Source organism: Lissotriton vulgaris, chromosome 9 (assembly GCF_964263255.1).
Source record: "Lissotriton vulgaris chromosome 9, aLisVul1.2, whole genome shotgun sequence".
Taxonomy (NCBI): Eukaryota; Metazoa; Chordata; class Amphibia; order Caudata; family Salamandridae; genus Lissotriton; species Lissotriton vulgaris.
The window spans coordinates 733,228,313-733,252,676 of NC_141697.1; positions in this window are offsets into that span (position 1 = coordinate 733,228,313).

Genomic DNA, 24,364 nt, shown 5'->3' on the forward strand with positions numbered 1-24,364 from the left:
AAATGGTGCTGCCAGTAGCACCCTTTTCACCACTGGTGCGCTAACCATCCAAAAATGTCATATAATAATGTACATTCTGGTAGAAAAACATAGTTGCCAAATCACCGTTCTGCTCTTTGCTGCAGAAAGTACAAGTGCAATTAAACTGATTAACAACCTCAAGTCTTGCCCTTCCAATCAAATGTATTTGAGCATGGTATCACAATACAAATTAATAGGTGAAAACGTTAAGGAGAACCACCAATTGTTATATTCCTTTAAAATAAATCACTAGGGCCAAACAGTAAAAGGGAACCTTTGAAATACTTCTAACAGATTATCCCTGTATTCTTACAAAATAAGGTCATACAGCAGTAAATTGTGGTGTAACACAATTATGAGAACCAGCTCATAAGCTGCTAACTTGCGTGCTTGCTGTTATAAATTTGAGAACTATGCACTATGAGAATGTGCCATCGTATTTAGAAATATAAATGGAAAAAGCTCAAGTGCTGTAACGAATTTGAGAATTCTGAAATGTGAAATGATGACAAGCAATCTGAATGATGTACCAGGATATATATTGGAAAACAACAACTACAAAAATAAAAAAGAGAGAATGAGTTGTAGGAGAAACCAAGTGGAGAGACAGAGGAAAGACAATCGCAGAGAAATGAAGAGAAAAGAGCGCAGAGCAATGGTGAGTCTCTGATGGAGGGAAGGAAGTTGGAGTGCGATGATCAGACAGGATCATCAGAGGAAGCTGCAGATCGAGTCTATTGTAGGAACAGATCTAGTGTTCCAAATTTTGTAATAAATGGTGGGATATCGAGGGGGTTTATATTGAGAGATGTGGGAGCCACGCAAATATGTTACCCAAACCCATCAGGTGTGAAACAATACCATATTAAAGACTTCCAGTCTAGCCAGATAAACTTTTATAGTAATTATTAGCAGTAGCTCAGCAAAAGCAAAAGCAACTTCTGAAAGGTCCAGGCAAGTTGAGGTCACATATAGTTTTAGGATTATAGTAAGGAAATCGAGGTTTAAGCTTTTTTAAAGATGCAGTTCAGTTGGCTTGCAATTTGGTTCCAATAAGGGGTGACAAGGTTGCATTTTTAAAGCATGTGTTCCAGATCACTGCAAATTTAATTGCAGGACAAACAAACGGGAAACAACATTTACAACGCAACTAATACATTGTACTACACTTACAAAGCAGGCATTACATCGCAACATCCTTTACAACGCATGACACTACAACGCAGGCATTACAACGTATACCATTACAACGCCTGACACTACATCGCATGTCACTACAACGCAGGCATTACAACGCATACCATTGGAATTAGAATAGTAATTTTTAACCCCTACACTATCCAGCACTTACCCTGCTGTTGCACCCCCTGGAGTTAGTATAGTAATTTTTACCCCTACACTATGCAACACTTACCCTACTGTTGGACCCCCTGGAGTTAGAAAAGTAATTTGTACCCCTATACTATCCAATACTTACCTTAAATGCAATGTAATGGTATGCGTTGTAATGGTATGCGTTGTAAAGGTAGTTTTTTTAAATGCGATGTAGTGTTATGTGATGTAATGGAATGCGTTGTAGTGGATGTTGCGATGTAAAAACTGCGTTGTAAGCGCATGCATTGTAAATGTATGCGTTGTAACGTCATACATTCAGGACAATCAGAGGTTAGAAGTGCTCCTTTTAGTTTATATAATTTATAGGGTGACCAGTGGAGGAGGTGGATTGCAAAACGTTTATTCTGGGAAAGAGAGAGGGTATTTTTTGTGAGAGCGCAAATTCACACAACTTCTCCCATTGTTTGGCTGAGAAAGGGCTCTCCCTACCAATTGCAAGTAAGTTTGTATAGGGGTTAGTGCTTTGCTAGATCGTTTCTATAGACAGTGAGAGATTTTGGAGCCTGTATGCCCTTTGCCTGCCATAGTAAAAGTAGAACCAAGGAGAACCAAGCAAGCCTAATTTAGTTAGTTTAGCTCTAACTTTAAGAAGTCATAGAAGTCTAAAATTAATAAAGAGAATGAATGCTGTAGTGCAGCAAACTTCAAGTGAGAACCTTCCAAAAAGAGATCGCTAACTAGTCTTTTTACTATACCACAGAGCTAGAATATTAGATTTATGGATAGGGCAAGAAAGTTTTTTTCTATTGCTTTAGGGTATTTCTGATTGGGAGATATGCATGGACAGAAGTGCCTGAATGGGAAAAGGCAAGCAAATATGTATTTCAATGATAAGCAGAGGAGGGTATGATAAGGTGGGGTGTAGCAACCACTTTGCCCCTTGTGAGGCGAGGTAAGAGATTTGATAATTGTACCAAATGGGGAAATTACAGCTGCCATCCCAATTGACTAACTGCAGTTTTAAGTGAAATTCGTGCCTTCTTCTGCAACCACAGAAATTCTGAAAGAGGTTTGTTGATAGTGGATAAGAAGACTGATACAGATAGGAAGCGTGATTAACAGAAAATGTACTAATTAAGTAATAATCATCTTAATGGTCCCTAACCTACTCCACGAAGAGAAGTTTTAGGAGACCACAAGGAGAGGAGGTTTTTGACTAAGAGGATCGTTTGTTGTTCGTAATAAGCTACTGAATCGGATAGATTACTATTAAACCAGATGCCTAGCTATTTAATAAACATGGGTTGCCAATGAAGTCCCATATCTGTAATGCATGATGAGACACATAGTGGGTTAAGAGGGAGCCCCTTGGTTTTATCCTTATTTAAGGAATATCCTGGGGGCGTGGCTTAGCGCCCGTAGGAGATGGCGGTGCTGGCATGAGCGCTCCATAGCGGCTGTGGTGCACCAGCGGACCGCGTTGGTTTCCTTTTCTCCGAGCAGCGGATTTCGGCGTCGGAAGGTGCCCAGAGAAGGATGTGACCATTTGTTAGAGCCTTTCTGGTCGTTTCCCTTCTTTTTTTTTATCGACGCTCTCCAGAACGCGGCTCTATGACGGCCGCGGCCGCCATTTCGTGCAGTCCTTCCACATGACGATCCTCACAGATGCAACATCGGCGCTTCCAACAGCCCTCTGAAACGCCTGCAGCTTTCTTCTTCCCTCATGGTGGGTCATCATATTTTCGCTAATTGACTTTTCCTGCTTCACACATCCTTCCACCTCTGTTTCCAAGTGATATTTTTTTTTCCTTTTCCACGCAAGCGGCCATTTTGTCTCTTCAATACCTTCTGGCTTCTTCAGTCCTAATTTACCTATGCAGTTTCACCTAATTGCCTACTTTTCTTCTTCTGCGCATTACAGTTGGATTGCGACTCTACTGAATAGTTTTTTTCAATGGCAGATCATTCTCTATGCTTATTCACAGCATAGTATGTCATATGCGGTTTTCAGACCTTACCGGTCAGAAGCTTATACCCTGTTAGGGGCGGCTTTTTACTTTCTCGGCCTTAGCTGCCCTTGCTTCTGGTTATTGATTTTGCTATTTTTGCCCTGCATATGAGTCGTGATTTTATTCCTTCATTGCTGTGATATTTAATTCTTCTTCCAACGCTGACTATTCATTTTGGAAGATAAGGGATCTTTTTCTCTCCTATTGCACATTACCTAGTCGTGTATCTGCTGAAAATTTATAACCCGATGGGCAAACTTACAACGAGTTGCGCCAGCAAAATCTGAAAGCGCACTTTTATCAAAAATTCAACGTTTTTTTCAGCACTGGCCCAGCTAGAAGCTTCCCAAGAACCTCCTGTTCTTATGTCGAAGCCGGCCATGGAATCCCTTCCTCAGTCCAACGGGAAGACTACAGTTAAGCGACTGAAAAAGGACCCCCCCTCAGCATCTGCTTCCGCTCCATCTGCATCTTTTGACTTGTTGTTGGAAGAGATAAGGGCTCTCCGCCCTTTTATGGAAGAGACTAATGCTAAATTACAAGTTCTAACTGATAACTGGACTCAAATGGAAGCACGGGTCGCGTCGTTGGAACACAGTGTTTCTTCTCTTCAGGAATCCTCTGCTAAGGCTGCGCATATGCATTCCCAGATCTCCTCTCTTCAAAAGCAGGTTGAGGACCTTGAGAACTGAAATAGACGCAATAATCTGCGCATCTACGGCCTTGTGGAGGGTTGCGAGGGGAGTGACCCTATTACTTTCTTCAAGTCCTTTCTTCCTAAACTCCTACACCTTCTGGAGGACACTGTGCTCAATATACAAAGGGCTCACAGGCTTGGTCGAGCTCCTTCGTCTACTTCTACCTCAGTGAAGCCCAGAGGTGTCATTATGTACTTCCTACAATATACTGACCTTTTAAAGGTTCTTTCAGCAGGTAGAGCTTCTCCTCGTCTTACATTGTCTGGATCCTCCTTGTTTTTTGCGAAGGAATATGCTAGAGCCACGGCCAACCGTCGCAAAGCCTTTCTGGACATGAGACCTGAACTTCGATCCATTGGTGCTCGCTATGAACTTTTCCATCCCTGTCTCTTTAGGGTCACGTATAACAACAAGACGACGACCGACGAAGATCCTGTACGACTCCGGAGCTTCCTGAATTCATATCAAGCAGCTACCATGGATACTTCTGGTCCCTCTTCTGCTTTCCCTCCTTGACTCTTATGACTAATGTTGTTTGTTCTTTTTTGCAGTCTTGTGCTATGTGCATAGGTTTATGCATAGGTTTACCAGTTTTACCATAGATACCCATGCATTGTGTTTTTATTCCCTTTCTTCATGTTGTTCCTGCTGTTCATGTTGTTCATAATGTTCATTGTTTATTCTCCCCTTTACCTGCTGCCTTTATTGGTATGACCTTCGCGTAGTTTTTCTGACTCTTTTCTTGCTTTTCCCCTAATGCTTTACTCTTATTTCCACAGATGATGCATTCTGTTCCGTGTTTCCCCCAGCCGGGCGGTGCGCAAGCCCTGACCGTCTTGTCTCCTCCAGTCGGCTCTACCCCCTCCTCCTCATACGTTTGGTTCCATTTCCTGCTTGTGTTCCCTCACCTCCCCTACCTGTAAGTACGTTTCCTTCCCTTATTGATATGTTCATTTCCGTTTCTGTCCTTATCTTCTCTTCCCTTTTATCCTTTCTTCTCATTTTCTTTTTCGAGGTGTCACTTTTTCTCTTTCATCTTCAATCTCTCCCTGTTCATCTATTTTCTATTTCATAATTTTTGCTTCTTCTTCTTTCATCTTCATGTATTTTTCATGCTTTTGAGGTTCGCTCTTATTGCAGTTGCTTTCCTTTTTTTTCTCTATTTTAATGTCAGTACGTATTGTTTCATGGAACGTTAAAGGTCTTAATTCTCCCATTAAGCGACAACGAATCCTTTCTCACCTTGCTAAATTGAATGTGGATTTCGCCTTTTTACAAGAGACTCATTTATCTGAAGCGGAATCTGTTAAGCTTAAAAGAGGTTGGGTGGGAGAGGTACATTTTGCTCCTGGTGATGGTAAGCGGAATGGTGTCGCTATTCTTATTCATAAGTCTCTTACTTACTCCATCTTAGATACTGATTCAGACTCTGATGGTAGGTGGTCATTTGTCAAGCTTTCCTTGAGGGGTGTTCCACTCTCCCTTTTTAATATTTATGCCCCTACGGGCGGCCATCCAAATTTTTGTCACAAGATGGCTACTCGCATCACTAGTCTCGTTGATGATCATTCTATTTTAGCGGGGGACTGTAATCAGCCTCTTGACCCTTTTTTAGACCGAAACTCCAAAGTCTCCTTCATTCCAAACAAGCCCCACAAACTTTTTACTCATGCTGTTTCACAGCATAAACCTATTGATGCTTGGCGTTTATGCAACCCAACGACCAAAGAGTTTACCTTTTATTCCCCCTCCCACCATTCCCAATCACGTATTGACTATATTTTTGTATCCCATCACCTTGCACAGTCTCTTACTCATGCAGAACTTGGCCCCATTCTATTATCTGACCATGCTCCTGTCCATATTGACATCGATATTCTGCCCAAAGTTACTGGACCAACGAGATGGCGTTTCAACAATTCCCTACTTTTAGATCCTAAATTGACCACCTCTTTTACCGAATTTTTTAATTAATATTTTACTTTCAACGATACCCCTTCTATTCCTACCAATACTATTTGGGATGCTTTCAAGGCCACAGCTAGGGATTTCATCATCCGTTATGTGTCTGCAAAACGGAAGGTTGCTCGTAAATATACTAGTGACCTTTTCCACAAAATCAAGAGTCTGGAGCACTCCTACTATACCTCTCACTCAAAGGAAAGCTTGACAGCGCTTATTGATGCAAAGTTGAAATTTAACAAGCAGTCTACAGAGGATGCTTCTCTTTACTTATTGAAATCTAGCTCCAAATTTTATGGTGGGAAAAATAAAGCAGGTAAAGTTCTAGCTAATTATTTAAGAGTCAAACATAACAAATTAAATATTGAATCTGTACTTGCTGATAATGATGTTCCTTTACATAAAGACACCGATATCCTCAATGAATTCTCTCGTTTCTACTCGACCCTCTATTCCTCTGAAACTCATCCTACCCCTCAATCTCTCTTTGATTTCTTCTCTACCATTCGTCAACCAGACCATTTCCCCATTGACTTAACCTCTTTGGAATTGGACGTCTCCCAGCAAGAATTACTCTCTGCTCTCAAAAAAGATAAAGCTCCGGGGCCGGATGGCTTTACTATTGAGTTTTATCTTCATTTCTCCAAAATGCTAATTCCCAAATTACACTTTCTTATTGATTCCTTTGTTACCTTGTGCAGCTCTTCAGGTACCTTTGCTGATGCTCATATTTGAAATATTCCAAAGGAGGGCAAAGATTCTCGTTATTGCAAGAACTATAGACCAATTTCCCTTATTAACATTGATTATAAGATCTATGCCAAATCTCTTGCAGCTCGATTAGACCCCTGTTTACCTGAATTACTTGGCCCGAGCCATCTGGTTTTGTTAAGGGACGTTTTATCACTGATAATACTAGACTTTTTTTTAATGTTTTGTCTAAGTCCCCACACTTTCCAGATTCCCTGGCGGCTATTGCCCTTGACGCAGAGAAGGCGTTTGACAGGGTGGAATGGACCTATCTTTTCTCTGCCCTCAAATGGTTGGGTTATGTTCCCAAATTTGTGTCCTTAATTTCCTTTCTCTATTCCAACCCTAGAGCAGCGGTGTGTGCAAATGGTCTGGTTTCCTCCTTTTTTGATTTAGGTAGAGGAGTTCGACAAGGTTGCCCTTTATCCCCTTTTCTTTTCATTTTAGCTTTGGAGCCCTTCCTATCCAAACTCAGACAAAACCCTGACATACACGGCTTTCAGACATCACATTCTCACATTAAGCTTGCTGCTTACGCTGATGACATTTTGCTCTTCATTTCCAACCCCACTGTCTCTATACCCACCCACTGAAGTTCATGCGTACTCGCAGATTTCTGGATTTAAGTTGAACAATGAAAAGTGCGAAATTTTACCCCTCACGAAATATACTTTCAAACCCGATTTTGTTGACTCTAATTTCACCTGGAGCTCATCTCATATCAAATATTTAGGCTTACACGTCACTCCTTCCATCACAGATACGGTCTCACTTTATCTCAACAAATGTATCCAGAAATTGACCGATCTCACTACCAAATGGCACCCGCTCTATCTTTCTTGGTGGGGACGCCTTGACACTATTAAAATGATGTTATCTCCCATTGTTTTGTACACCATTTCTAATATTCCTGTCTCTATTCCCACGAAGTTCTTTAGGAAAATTAACGCTATTCTTTCCTCTTTCTTCTGGTCAGGCAAAAAACCCCGTATGTCTCTTCTCAGATTGACGCGTCCTAAATCTGAAGGAGGTGTCAATTTTCCTGACTTTCCGACTTATCACAAGGCTTTCCTTTTACGCCAGGCATCCTTCTGGCTGCGAGACCCTGATGAACCTTGTCCTTTATGGGTTACTGTAGAGCGCCTCTCTCTTTCTCCCTTTACTTTTGCTGAATTTCTATCTTTTTCTCACAAACCACAGTTACCATCCATCCCCATACATAAATTCACAGTCAAGCTACTCTTAGCCTCCTCCCTGACTCCCCCCTCCTCTGTTGCTGATTTTCTATCCACTACCATCTGGCACAATAACAATATCCTTATTAACAGCAAACCTTTTTATTGGAAATCTTGGAGGCAAAAGGGTTTAATTTGGGTTTCTCAACTTTTCTCTCAATCCACCTTTTTGTCTTTTTCCATGTTACGTCATTCCTTTGATTTACCCGCTTCCTTTGCTCGTAATTATCTTATACTTAAGGAAGCGGTCATGTCTACTTATACCCAAATCCTGCATTCTCACATTCTCTCTTCGTCTCCTAACCCCCCCTCCCAACTTCATTCTTTTTTGACTGTCCATTCCAAGGCTTCTATTATCTATGCATTTCTTTCTCCACGCCTTTGCCTCGTTCAAAGTCTAAGGTGGAGGAGCAATGGGAATGTGACTTTGTTACTTCTTGGCCTACTTCATTATGGGATAGGATATGGGTCAAGATTCGCAAATCCTCCAGATCTGCCACTTTAACTCAGACTCTATTTTTCATTTATAACAGACTCCTTTTTACACCACATTTACTTCATAAAAGATTTCCCTCTGTTCCTGACTTATGTTGGTCCTGCTCTATGCCCACTGCTACTTTATTTCACATGCTTTTCTCCTGCACAATTGTTCATGACTTCTGGAAGCAAATTTGGGTCCAAATTAATTACATTTTCCACACCCAAATCCCTTTTACTTTTGTCCATATTTTTCTAGGTAGTCTTTCCCCTTGTTGGGACCATGTTACTTTTGATGTACGAATTATTGATTTATTGATTGCGGTTGCATTCCAACAAATTACTGCTAATTGGAAGGATTTTACGAATATATCAATTAAAGCATGGTGGTATAAAGTTTGTCATAATCATAGGTTGGATACTGCCTTTGTTTTCCCTCCTCATATGGCATTGAAACGCACTAATTTTTGGCTCCCTATAACACTATACCTTGATTCCTCTGCTAAAAATTCATTTCATTTATCACCTATTCAGCAAGAAGTCCCTAAACCTCCTTGATTGGCCTTATAGTTCCTAAATACTTTATTATATAACAGATTTGACTATTGTTTCCTTTTTTCTCTAGTGTATAACCTCACCATATTTCCATAACCAGTGTACTTTTTTTGTTGTTGTTGTTATTTATGCAATGCTTTTCTAGTTTATCTTGCTTCTTTTCTGTATCACTTATGTTTATTGTATTGACAACCCTTTTTGCTCAATAAACTTTTATTTGAACTTAAAAAGGAATATCCTGGAAATTTCATGAGTGAAAGATGTCAATGATAGCAGGGATTGCTAAGTCTATTTCTTCCATAAATATCAAGATATCATCAGCATATGCCACTGTCTTAAAACAATCACTGTGACACAAGAAACATTTAATGTTAAATGAATTGTTAAGGAGGTAAATGAGGGGGGTCAATGGAAATGAAAAAAAGTAAGGGAGTAAGGACATCCTTGGCAGGTACCTTGTTGTGGATGAAACAGATGCTCTTTTACACCATTGGTCTTAAGACATGCAGATGGACCAGCATATAAAGACATAGTCATTCTTATAAAAGTGTCCCCAAGTCCACACCAGCTTATGGTTGCTTCTAAATATGGCCAGGCAACTTTGTTAAACGCTTTTTCTGTGTCAAATGCAATAGCAGCTGAGGGGGATTTGGAGCAGGTGGCTCTTTCGATAAAGTGACAGAATGCACAGATGTTATCGTTGGCCAACCTACCATTAATAAAACCAGCTTGCAAGTTATGCATATTTTCTGTGATAATGGATTCTAGAGAAATCTTCGCATATCATTTCGCTTCCATATTGATATGGGAGATTGGTCAAAAGTTCTTAGGACCTAGATGGTCTCTGGCTGTGGAATTACCACAACGGTATTGATCACGGCTGTGCCTGTTACTTTACCAGTGGACGCAAAATGGTTAAGTGTCGACTCATGGGAGGAAATATTTATGGAGAGCAAACATTTGGAGAAGTTGATAAGCAAACCGTCAGGACCTGGAACTTTGGCCCTAGGAATTAACTTGATGGCATTGAGAACTTCTTTCCTTTCTCTAAAGGTTTGTCTAATTGTAATCTTTCATTTTCTGAGATTCAAGTTTGTGGGATGGATTTCAGGATTCCTAAACATGCTTGATTAGGGGTTAGTACAGAGGGTGTATATAATGTGTCATAGAAGTCTATAAAACCCTTAAAAAGATCAGTGGTGTAGGTTTTAATTTTGCCCATAGGGTCTCTTTACTGACAATAGAGTTATATACGTATTTCAATTGTTTGTGCTTCTCAAAGATCAGCAGCATTTTAGAGTTTCTAAACGAGATTTCTTGAGACATGACTTCTTTAGAAAGAGAGTCAATACGTTGATCAATCTCTTTGTTTTCCCGATCAATGCGTCCAATAATATATCAGCATGTGGAATGTTTTAGTGTGTCCCACAAAGGGATCGTCGAGGAGACAAAACCAACATATTCTTGTAGAAATAGGTCAATCTTGTAAGCCAGCCCTTCAGTTCAGATGGATCTTCGATAATTTTGTTATTCAAGCACCAAGATTTAGATTTGAGGTTGGGTGGTGACAGTATGAGAAATAGTAATAGCTGCATAAGCAGATATGGTGATGGATTAGTTTGAGAACGAGATCAAATATTGTAAGAGAGAAGAACCAAACAATAGATTACTCATTTATTTTTCTTTTTTTTTAGTCCTCGTATAACCTACATGGAATACGCATCCTCTCGGTCTTAACCATCCCGATTGCTTATATCTTGGGGTCTGATCTCAGCTGATGTTTTTGCGAGACATAGCCCACACTATACATCCTGAGCTGACCAAGAGGTGTAATCATTGGACACATTATTCCAGCAACAGCCTACTATTCAGAGTCTATAAGCTTCCAAAATACCCGAAGCACCTTTCTTTTCCTGTGGCGGTTAACCTTTTGATCAAAACCTCTGAAGTATCTCACAGAATTCCATCAGCTCTTCCATATTGGGGGAGCCACCAGGCACCAGTTCATACATATTTCCCTTCAATCAAATAAAACACAAGTTTACTCTGCAGCCTCGAAAAGCCATCCATATCCTCAGACGGCTGTACAATACCAAACAGGATTAAAGAGGGGCTTGCCTCCACTTCTTTGCCCAATATATCTGACATGGTCTTACTCACATTGTCCCAGAACTCTTTCAGCAATGGACAGGTAGAGAACATGGCTACGTTGTCTACCTCCTGGGATCTGCATCTTGTGCATTTGCCTTCTCATCTACCTTTTATTTTAGACAGCTTGAGTGGAGACCAATATATCCTGTGGAGTGTCAAAAAGTGGTTTTTCCTTAGTGCAGCAGGTTTAATCAATGGGTACAGCATGTCTAAAGATACTTGCCATAGGTTTTTCAGCTCCTCGTCCGGCAAGCACTTCTCCCAGACCGAATGAGGGCGGTCCAACTTCCTGTCTGCTGCAGTGAGGAGATAATTAAGCCAAAGAGCTACTTCCTTTTTCTTTGAGTTTTGGTCTTGAAGGTCGTCCTTCATCGAGCTGTCCAAAAGGGAATGCCGCTTATGGTTTTTACACCACATTGAATTTTGGTAGTATTTAAATATAGATACCCTACCATTAGTCAAGTTGCTCCAAATGTCCCAAGGCAGACAATTTGCACCCTTCCACTATGTCATTCCTGCGCCTGACGTCCGCTTCTTTCAGTGGCTGAACTAAGGCATCCAGAAAACACTCAGGAGTACCCGGGGAGTCCCACATGGGAGCCCATTCACTATAATAGGGTGTAACTGAACTTGAGCAGAAGTCAAACGATAAATTAGCAGCAGCATGTAGGACTTTCAGGCGTACTTCTTTAAAGAATTTAGGGGCGCAAAATGTATACATAAAACCCTCATCTGGACTGTCCAACAACATAGCCTTAAACATACAGCCAATCAGTGTGTCGTATGGCTTAAGAAGGAGTATCCTGCAATTCTTTAATTGATATGCCCAACAATATAGTTGCAAGTCTGGTAGACCCAATCCACTGTGCAAGAGCTTGCATCTTAACATTTTCCAGGTAGCCTAATCCCCTTGCCTGTCTAAATAAAAGTGGAGATCCTTCCCTGGATTTTAACTAGAAAGCTTTTATCAAACACCAAAGATATAGCGTGGAATAGATAGGCGAACTTAGGCAAGACGTATATTTTAACCAAGTTTGTCCACCCCTATTGTGTAAGAGGGAGACAAGGCATTTCTTCAAAAGTATGTTGACTTCCTTAGAAACTCTTGCTAAATTTATTTTGGGCATCTCTTTTAACTATCGTGTTACGGTCACTCCTAAATATCTTATCTCCTTTGATACCCTAACCCCCTGCACTGCCGAAAACCAAGTTATAACTTCGGTCTTGTCGGTATTAACCTCATATCCAGACATTTTCCCGACAGCCTGTACTTCGGTAAATTGTTCTGGGAAGGCTTGGTTGGCATTAGATGTAAACATAATCAGGTCTTCTGCATACAAGGCTAGCTTCCTTGAAAAAACGTTTACGATAAAAGGTAATATTTCTTTATTTTGCCGTAGGCTTTGGGCCCGGGGCTCAATATATCAATCAAATAGAAATGGAGACAGAAGGAATCCTTGTCTGGTGCCACGTCATATTAATAATGGAGCTGTAAGGTTGCAGTCAACTACAATTGGAGCTCAAGGGGTTTTATAGATTTTTTTTAAGAACCTCTCTGAAAGTCCCATCGAAACCAAAAGCTTTCAATGCTCTACTCAAGTAAATATATTTGCATGTACAGTACATTACAAAAGATCTGGACAAGGAAAGAGAGACTCACAAATTTCGATTTTCAAAAGTGCATATAGCATCATATATTTGGTAGGAAATATAGGCAAAACAATCAGGGAAAATAAAGTAAAGTAGTAAACAGCACTTATGGCAAGTAATGCGGTGGCAACCCAAGGGGGCTTTGTGCTCTACGTGATAGTGAGACAAACAGTGGCGGCGCAAGTGACATAAGGGTGAAAAACAGCGAATCGGTGCAGACAAGAAAATTAGAACACAATATATACAGATTATAGGTACCTCCTTGGTGAATGGATTATGGTAGTTAGTTTTCGAACAAAAAAGTCGGTAATGCGCCATGAGTTGCGCTGCAGTGCGGGTCGACGGCTTTTCGATCCTATCGATTTAGGATCTTCATCAGGACCTGGTTGCCGAATGAAGGAAGTGAGTGTACATTCGAGTCCAGAAACGGAGCCCTGTTCTGGTGGGAGGCGGAAGAGAGAGGATCATATGGAGGGTACAGTGATCCAGGGGAAGTGAAAAGTTCAGGGTACCAGGAGGTCGGGTAAGTGAGAAGGAAATTGGAAGCAGAAGGAGGTAGCCGGAACGGTGGTGTACCCTTGAGGTAGGCTCCGCGAGTCGTGGGGAGCGGGAAAAAGGCGTGAACGGAGCCCCGGTCAGGCCGGGTGGGATGAGGAGGGATACAGGGTAAGAAGGTCCGCTGGGTGGTTCCGGTAAAATTACCTTGGGCGTGTGGAGTAGACGCCATCAAAAATACGGCGATCAGGGAGCGGTGGGCGATCTGACTGGTAGATCTGGGATCCACTGATAACACTGTTATCACTGCATTACTTGCCATAAGTGCTGTTTACTACTTCACATTATTCTCCCTGATTGTTTTGCCTATATTTCCTTCCAAATATATGATGCTATATGCACTTTTGAAAATCGAAATTTGTGAGTCGCTCTTTCCTTGTCCAGATCTTTTGTAATGTACTGTACATGCAAATATATCTGCTGCCCAATTGAATCCGATCGAGATATTGTTGCCTCATACTTATATACACCCAGATCTCAGTCTGGTCTTCGGGTTTACTCCTGTTGTTTTTCACTACTCAAGTAAAGCCAGTTAACCAGATCAAAGGCTTTTGCAGCGTCTAGGGTGACAATTGACAGTGATGCACTGTGTGTCGTTTGCCAAGTATATTGAACCGATTAGAGTAAGAACTAGATCTTTCATCTGCCTCCCAGGGAGGAAACCCTTCTGATCTTCATGGATTATTGACCCCACAATTTTATATAATCGAGCACTCAATGCTCCATTGAACGGTTTATATTCACAGTTCAATAGTGATTTTGTCCGGCAAGACTAGCATTGTGTGGGATCTTTACCGGGCTTTAAAATTAATGTAATAACTGACTCATTCCATGAATTCGGTAAAGGGGAAGTACCTCTCAATATTTAGTTGAACAATCTCATCCAGATAGGAATGACTTCTTCTGCTAGTGGAACATAGATCTCATTAGGGATCAAATCCGGATCTGCAGCTTTCCCTTTCTTAATTTTATTAAGAGCGGTCAGGATTTCACTCCCTGTTATGTCCTGGCTGAGTACTGACAGCCTATTACTATAGGCTGTCAGTACTCAGCCTTGGGAGTTTTTTTGTACTAGCCACTGATCCAAGGCAGCCTCATCCACCACTAGATCCTCCCGGTACAAGTCCTGGAAGAATTTAGTAAAAGCCAACTCTATCTCTTCTTTATCCTCAACATACTGGCCACCATTTTCCAGTCTGATCTTTCAGATAAAGGTGTGGGACCTATCCATTCTACTCTTCATTGCCAATAATTTCCACAATTCTTTCCCTGGTCAAAATTCCTCATTTTGCTAGCTTCACATTACTGTAGCATAATCTCTTCCATCACAAGTCTAAATACCTGCTGGAGATCTTCAACTCTCCCCACTAAGCTTTCTTTTTCCGCCCCCTGGATATGTCCGTCCTTCAAGCTTGCCTCAGCTGTTATTAGCTGTTCCTCTAACAAAGCAATCTTTTTTTTTCTGATCTAATCCAGACCCTTTAAGTCCCCTCTTAACCAGGCCTTGAAAGAATCCCAAACGACAAGTCGTGGAGCAGAGGTTAAATTATGATATAAAAAGTCGTCTGTCTCCCTTTTAATCTCATCCATAATGTCTAGTTGCAGAAGTAGCCTTCTATTAAGGGTCCACCTTTTAAGTGAAGGTCTTAAGGGGAGTTCGATCTTTAATCCTATTGCTCCATGATCTGATAGTTGAATCGGTAAATACTATATTTTCTTTACCTTCTCCACTTCTGGGATCTCCATAAAGAAATAGTCAATCCTTGAGTAATGATCATTCTTCTTACTAAAAAAAGAATAGTCCCTTATGTCTCCCTTTTTCTTTTGCCATACATCACATACGTTTAAGTTGTCTGACATAGTGAGGACATAGGCTTTAACTCGCGGTGCGGCAATTTGAGTACGGGGTAAAGATCTATCTAGTCTATTATTTACAAGGATATTAGAGTCCCTGCCATTCATCAAACAGGCTTAAAAATCAAGCAGGTAAGAATAGAGATTATTCAAGGGTGTAGTGTCATCTTCATAGCTGGCAAGCGTGCAAAAAGTAGCACAGCTTTTGAATTCTGCTACCACCCATCCCCCTTTTTTCTGCTTGTGATTTACTTAATTCTATTCCTGAATTTGCCTAAATTCTTTTGGCAGCTCCTTTAGAGCAGCATTGTTGGTCTGTAGCTACAACCTTGTCTACCCACCTTTACCTGTTAAACAATGCTAGGCATTCAGATCTTAAGAGGTGCGTTTCCTGGAGCATAAGAACCCTAGCAGAACTATCCTTCAGATATTGAAGGACCAAACGCTGTCTCCTTTTTACCCTTAGGCCTTTCACTTTCCAATATAATATCTCTATACATTCTCCTCCCGTAGGGCCCAACCTAACCCCCATCATCAGTATTCCGGATTAGACTACATCTGTTGATGTCGGTTATATAAAATGAGGAAAATTGTTGTTTTTTTTTCTTTTTATCCCTATGCTCCCCACCACCACTTATGCACCCCTCCCACCACCACCCCACACCCTTCCCTGAAACCCTTCCTGGCTACCTATTGGCATTTGCCAATTCGAGCTGCTGTCCACCACACACGACTAGTCTCCTAAACAAGAAAACAATGACTCCCACCACAAAGAATAATGGATATTTTAACTATCTGTAGATTTATTATGGGCCAAAAAACTATCTACCTCCTCTGGAAATCAGAAATTGAACATTTCGTTGGCACACATCATTTTAAGGAATGCAGGACACCTTACCTGAACTTGAGCGCCCATTTCTTTCAAGGGATCTATCAGCTTGCCCAACTCCCACCTTCTGTCTTCTGTCACATGTGAAATGATCTTATTTTAAACGATACGTCCTGAACCTGAGTAGTTTTTTGTTTAAGGGCTGCCCTAGTGCTTTTCCTTAAGGCTGTATGATTGCATATTCACCAGGATTTTCCTAGGCTTCTTCCAACCGGGATTGAGTTTAAAAGGGTCCCGATGTACAGGTTGGATTTTCGTTTCCCAAGCTGAGGTGGAGGCACCTTGCAGGAAGGATTTGGTCAAAATATTTATTTAAAAAAGCTTTAATATCATCCCCTTCTGCCCCTCCTTAATGTCGAGAATCCTAATGTTGTTCCGTCTGGAATTGCATTCAAACCTTTCCTATCTGTCTGATAGGTCCTTCTCCCTCAGTTTAAGCCTAGCCACTCCATGGGTGTTATCTTTCAATTCTGACTGCAACTCTAACACTTTATTTTCCAGATCCTCCATACGCTGAGTTAATGCTGATAGGTTTTCCTCCAGACTGCTGCACGTATCTTGAATTCCCTTCTGGTTAGTTTCTGAGATAGTGAAACGTTCCTTAATTTCTAGCGAAAGCTTGCTCAGCAGCCACTGCAACGAGTCTGATATAATTTTGGTAGCCTCCATAGGAGGTTTACCTGATATATTTCATCTTTCTCCCCCACTAACATGGTATTCCCAGGTGCTGAGACAGGGTAACTTAATACTGAAAACCTATTCATGACATGTATAGCATGTGGTATAAAAGCATTTTCTGGCGGGGCTACTGCCTGCTATGGAGATTCCATATTACACTGCGGATTTAATTGAAATAAGACCTAAGTGAAGGAGTCACTCTTGGGCCGACAGGGACTAACCTCTTTTTACTCTCTTTTAAGGAGATGGCCTTTCCTTGTTTTCCTTGTTTAACAGGGAGACTTTCATTTTTGATCTTGCTCAGCGGGGGCACTGGAGGTTGCCTAGTTTGCAGTTCAGATTGAAAGATGGACTTCTTACCAAGAAATGTATTGGTTCTTAGTTTATATCTTTTACTGAGAAAGGCCTCACTGTGAGTTAACTGATAAAAATCCTCCCTTATGTTGAGTTAATGAATCACTCCCTTTAATGCAAAAACATCAGTTGATGGACAGAATGCAGAACAATGTCATACATTCACCCCAGTACAGAGATCTGGGCCTAAATCCATCGTTTTATTGCTCACCATGCCATTCCAGTTTGAACCTAGCGATATGCAAATCAGTCTTGACCCTGTGCCCCATGGGAACAGTCCAGCACGAACTGCCAAGCCAGGTCCTCCCTGGACTGGAAACAAGCATCCTAGGACTGATTTGCATATGGCTGGGTTCCTACTGGAATGGCATGTTGAGCAAAAAAACGATGGATTTAGGCCCAGATCTCTGTACAGGGGTGAATGTATGACTAAAGAATCAGCAATAACATCCTTCAATGCACATACTCTTATAAAGTTTTTTGTGTGCTTGTGTCATAGATTACAGTCCCAGGGTCGGAGTGGCCTATAGGTGCTGCAGAAACAAATGGATTACTGACAGAATAACGACATCAAAAATATCAAGGTACAAAAATATTGATGCAAAAATATCGATGTCCAGAATAACGAAATCCTATCTACATAATGGTAAGTACAAATAAATCGGAAAAAATGTTGTTGTCTACAATATTGTTTTTTTATGTTTAAAAAAATAATGTAAAATAAAGATTTAATAAAAAAAATAGTTAGAAATATTAGAAAATGTTTAAAATTATAAGTATTAAATATAATGTTACAAAAAATAAACATACATATATATAACATATATTTATTTACTTAATAATATTAATAAATAATAATTTTATGAAACTATAAATTGTTAGAAATTATAAATACATATATATACACATACACCAATAACATAAACATAAAAATAAAATATATATATAATAAAGAAAATATAAAAATATTTGTAATCTTTTTAAAATACATTTTACACTACATTATTGAAACAGAAGAGAAAATATTGGATAGCGGAGGGGTAAAAATTACTATTCACACTCAAGTGAGTGCAACAGTAGACAAAGTGTTGGATAGCGTAGAAGTAAAAATGACTATTCCCACTCCAGTGAGTGCAACAGTAGGGAAAGTGTGGATAGCGGAGGGGTAAAAATTACTATTATCACTCCAGTGAGCGCAACAGTAGGGAAAGTGTTGGATAGAGTAATGGGTTCAAATTACTATTCCCACTCCTGAGAGTGCAACAGCAGGCAAAGTGTTGGATAGTGGAGGGGTAAAAATTACTATTCACATTCCAGTGAGTGCAAGAGTATGAAAATTGTGGATAGCGGAAGGGTAAAAATTACTATTTCCACTCCTGTGAATACAACAGTAGGGAAAGTGTTGGATAGCGTAGGCGTAAAAATTACTATTCCCTCTCCACTGAATGCAACAGTAGGGAAAGCGTTGGATAGCGTTGAGGAAATAATTACCATTCCCACTCCAGAGAGTGCAACAGTAGGGTAAGTGTTGGATAGCATAGGGGTACAAATGACTAGTCCCACTCCAGAGAATGCAACAGTAGGGAAAGTGGTGGATAGCGTAGGGGTAAAAATTACTGTTCGCACTCCAGTAAAATAATTAAAAATAATTAACAATTAATTAATTTTAAAAAATATAGCTCCCACCATATTTCCCTATAAATGCCACCACCGATGTTGTAAAACATAACACTATTAACATAATTAATTAACAATTAATTAATTATTTAAAATGAACAAACAATTTAAAAACTATGACTTATAATTTAATTCACACAATTAACAGCATAAATCAATTTAAAATACATTATATAATAAAAAATAATAAAACAACATAGAAATTAAATTACTTCCCAGCCTACTCCCCTATCAACACACAACCCGCTCTTAAAAAAATCCACACTAATAACGTAATTAATAATTACTTAATAATTAATAATAACCAATTAATAAATCATTAACAATATATTATTTACCACAATTTACAATATACATATTTAAAAACATAAATATTATATAATTAAAAATAATAATAACGTAATTATTATTAAATTACTACCCACCCTACTCCCCTATAACCCCACAACATGCTCCTAAAAAAACCCACAATTTACCAATTAATTATTAATAATTAACAAACAATTATAACTAATTAATAATAAATTATTGACCACAATTAACAATATAAAATAATAAATACTTAGGGGGCCATTATAATGTCGGGCGGATCGCCACCACCCGACCGGGGGTGGGAATCCGCCCAACATTTTATCCCGCCCGCCCGCCAATTACCCTTGCCCTATTACAATGGTGGGGGCACAGCGGAGGACAGACATACCGTCCGCCGCTTTTCAGCACACAGGCAATCATTACGATTGCCTGCCGTGTGGTCCCTGGCCATATTATGGTGGCAGTGCCTAGCAGGCATCGCCCGCCATATTATGATGAGTGTGGAATTGGGTCTTTCCATGGCAGCGATGCCGCCATGGAAAGGCATGCGGTCTTTGGTTTGAGGGGCCCGTTGTGTTGGGGGGCACAACATACCCCTATGCTATCCAATACTTTCCCTACTGTTGCACTCACTCGAGTGGGAATAGTAATTTTTACCCCTCTGCTATCCAACAAAGTCCGCCCGCCATCGTAATAGGCCCCTTAATTATTAATTAATAGAAATGATTAATTAATTACAATTAAATTACTTCCCACCCTATTCCCCTATAAACCCACAACCCACTCCTAAAAAAATACCACAATTAAGATATTTACAAAATAATTAAGAATAATTAACAACCAATTAATAACTAATTAATAATGAATGTATTACTACAACTAACAATATTCAATAATAAATATATAAATATACATTAATAAAAAATATTAATTAATTATTTATAATGTAATTACTTCCCACCCTATTCCCCTATAAATGTAAATGTAAATTGATACTTGTATAGTGCACTACTCACCCGCAAGGGTCTCAAGGCGCTTGTACGAATAAGGCTGTAAAACTCATCCTGGCTTTCCCTGTGAGGCGTCCACTCCTGGGCACCCCCAAGGTGGAGGCCAGGTATCCTTAGCGTTGTGGGGGCCGTTGTGGAGATTAAGCAAGCTATTGCCCAGAGTTGCAGAGTGGGACTCCATGATTGGAATAGGCACCGAGGCGAGAATTATCAGGTCCGTGGAATTTTGAGCCCAAGACCCGCTGAGGCGGGGAATCGAACCCTGGTCCCGGGCTAGACCTCTGCATCAGGGTCTGCCGCTCTAATCATTGAGCCACACTATAAACCCACAACCCGCTACAGAATAAATACACAACATTCAATTAAAAATCATTAATATTTTCTAAAAATTATTATTAAATGTACTATAATTAAATTACTTCCCACCCTAATCCCCTATAAACCCACAACCTGCTAGGGAACTAAAATGCAAAATGCACTTAAATTTTTTTTTATAACTTCTAAAAATGCAGTACATATTTTTTTTTATTCAATACTTACCCAAAAATATAGGACACATACATTTAAAATACATACTAATATAATAACACTAATATAAACTTCGATATTATTAATAACAATATTTTCACAAACGACATTACTGACTTCGATATTAACTAAAACAATATTTCTTACCTCACGTCGATATTCTGGTCACCGATATTCTTGATATCGATATTCTGTTCCTTCGATGTTTCCAACTCAATATTTTTGTACTTCAAAAATAGCAACTCAATATTATGTGTGTGCACTGAAACAAATGATGGATGGTTTGCTGAATGAATCAACCATTCACCCCCAGTCAAGAGATCTGGATTAAATTAATTGTTGACTGGGGGTGAATGATTGATTCCTTCAGCATTCCGTCCATCATTTATTTGTTTCTGCAGTCCTTTTTGCCCTAAGTGGAATTGTTATGGCCAGACGTGGGTCCCTTGCTTGCTGTGCCACAGTTTTCAATCTAGTCTGGCTGATTAGGGGTGTTACCCGGAAACCATTCCCAGGATGCTTGTTTCCTGTCAAGGGAGGACACAGCTTTTGGCAGTATTCCATAAGGAACAGGGTCAAGACTGATTTGCATATGGCTGGGCCAAAATTGGGGTGGCGTAGTGAGCAAAAGAACAATGAATTTAACTGAGATCTCTTAACAGGGGTGAATGTTTGATTCTTTCAACATTCCGTCCTTCATTTGTTGCCACAACCTATAGGGTATTCAGGTATTGCCCAATGGGCTGGTCTGACAGATCAATGTGTGGGGCGGTTTGTTAGCAGTTTGTATAACCAGGTGGACCGGTTGTTATTGTTGATTTCCCTGATATTACAACAAGCATTGCCTGGAGCAAACACACATGCATGCAGGCCCCCATACATGACAAAATACTCATACAGCATGTCTTTATAAGGTCAAAACAGGCCTGATTTGCAAATGTGGTCCACTTTTTAGCTATCAGATTCACACACAGAGGCCACAATTATTTTGGTGCATGGGCCAACTTTTTGTCCCAGTTCAACCCTGTATAGTCCTAATGATGTTCTGGCTCTCGCTCCTCTTACGTAAAAGGTAATACTTTTAGCTCTCCCTACATGTTCCGTCTCAGCCCTGATGACCTTTTGATACTCCTGGATTAAAACGAAGGGGAAACTCGAAGCTATAGCTGTCTGCAGTTCCTACTTTCAGATGAAAATTGATCTGTGTAATGTAGTGTAATGTAATCCATATTTGTGAAGTAAGAATGTATCACCCCCTAAGGTTTGAAGGAGCTGGGGGCCATCGGGAAGATTAAGTGAGCTATTGCCCAGAGTCACATGGAGTCGAGCTGAGCTGCCACAGGCACTGGTGATCAACCCGTGAGCCCTGCGCTCGGGAGTCAGCCACTTTGTGGTCAAAGGTATATGTATCTTTTGGATGGATCACGTATTTGCAAACAGCCAGTATGGTCCCTGTACTGCTATATAGACTGCGTAAGAACTATTGCCACCAGACAGTTTCCCAGTGGATCTACAAAGAAGTTGTGCCCCTATGTGACAGCATCCCCCATTTACTTGCATTGTATGAAATTGTATTCAAGCACATTGTCAGCCTACTTAACTTTGCTTTCTGAAAATGATCTTTCACATTTCTTTGCCTGCTTATTTCTTAAAGTGGCCTTTTAATTCCGATGGGGTTGGTAACTGTAGTTACCGACCCCATTGGAATTATGAGGACTATGGAAACTATGCAGCTCTCACAACTTAAATCTCAGGCTGAAAGTCAGGCCTAAAAGGAGGAATTACCGGGGAGATCTAAGTAGTTCCTCATTTCTTAGTGTAACCTCAGGGTCCAAGTTGTAAAAGGCTGCATTTTCCCCACCCCCAGAGTTATCAATACCCCCAGTATTGGTGACTTGTGAAGTGGGGAAATGTAAACCCACTTACTGGGCCAATCAGAATGAGAGCCTTAGGGAGGTATTACGAGTATGATGGAAGCTCAGCCAACTGCACAGAGATCCTTTTGCTAAAAGTGCTTTCACCAATGCAGCTGAAGCACAATGGGGCATATCATCAAGAAACGGCATTCACATTATCGCCACTTTAGCGGCAGAAAACTGCTGCTAAAGCGGCGATAATGGGCTTAATAATATGCCCTTGTGAATCCCATAGAAGCCCATGTTCTGGTGTGAACATGGGCTTCTATGGGAATTCTCGACAGCGTATTATCAAGCCGAGGCGGTTTTGGTCAGCATTCTGCCACTGGAGCCAGATGTGGTTATGCCGATGGAACCCTGAAGTTCCAAACAACTCTAAATGGATTGGGCAAAGCACAAGTTTGTGAGCTGGCCCTCTGATGCTATTGGATGATGCCTCACAGACAGTAAACTGTAAATGGCGCCCTTAATGTGATGTATGCCATTAGGTTAGTGTGAACTCTGCAAACTACAGTGTGTAAAGTGGCTGCTTGTGTTGTGTCACCTTCCTTGATGTCTTCCGAATACATAGTCGGTCGTGTGAACAGATATAGCTCTGATCTCTTCTCTGTAACACAAATGGAGTGTGTGAGAAATTGTGTGCATGAAAGAGTGAGCAAACAAGAGAGGATGCATTTGGGAAAAAGAGTAGAAAATTAAGTGAGATAGTAAATGTAAGAGAGATTATGAGTGTGAGAGGATACTTAGGAGATAGTCAGACACAGAAGGAAAGTGAATTGGGGCAAGAGTTATTAAAGAACATAGATTGGATGAGATAATGAGCTTTTCAGAGACAGCATGCCCATGACAGAGGTGGAAGGAGCAACAGAGTGACAGAAGCAGTATGTAAATGAGGAAGTCTATGAGAAATAAGAACTCTGATAGAACGATAGCGTAAGAGCGTGACTAATAAAGAGTCTAGGAGTTAGAGAGAGGGATGAGTGAGGCTAAAACTGAGAGGGTGAATAATAGACCTCTGAAGTGAATATGAGTGAGAATAGGAGTGAGTAACAGTAGGGAGGGGGAAATAGTAAAGAGGAGATATAGGTGAAGTGAAAAGAATGTGGGTAGAGGAAAAGGATGAAAGTACAGCAAATGGGAAGCATGAGAATTCGGGCAGAAGATAAAGCAAGAGAGTGAAAGTGTACAGCCAGTAACTGATGGGTCATTGCAGTTAAGAAAAGGAAAGCTCCATGAGCACAGTATAGTAGTAAGATTGTCTTTTTCTGTGACATGGTCATGCTCATTGACATATTTTCCCCTCATATATATTCTAAAGGCACTCAACACACTATACAGGATACCGTTCCACAATTTACTTTTTTTTAGTGTCCCACCATGACTGTCTTACATACCCACCACCACTAACTTAATTAAATGCCACTAAACATATATGACATTCCGCAAGGAGATATTCTTCGCATAAGCTGCAAATCATGAGATGCCCTGATGAAGCCATTGAGTTACTACCAATTGACAAAACGTGTATTGGTTGGCTTCAGCATTTATTACTTCAGAACGAAGGAATAAAAGTAAATTTGGTTTTATGGACTGAAGAGACAACTTTGTTTCTCATTTAGTTGTGCTTCCAACTGAATCTTTTGTTCTGGGAATTGTTTCCCGGAGCTTGAGGAATCCGTGCTCTTTTCCTTTGCTGAGCGTCCAGTAAAGACTTGAGAGACCTTGAACATCTGCTTTATGATTGAATT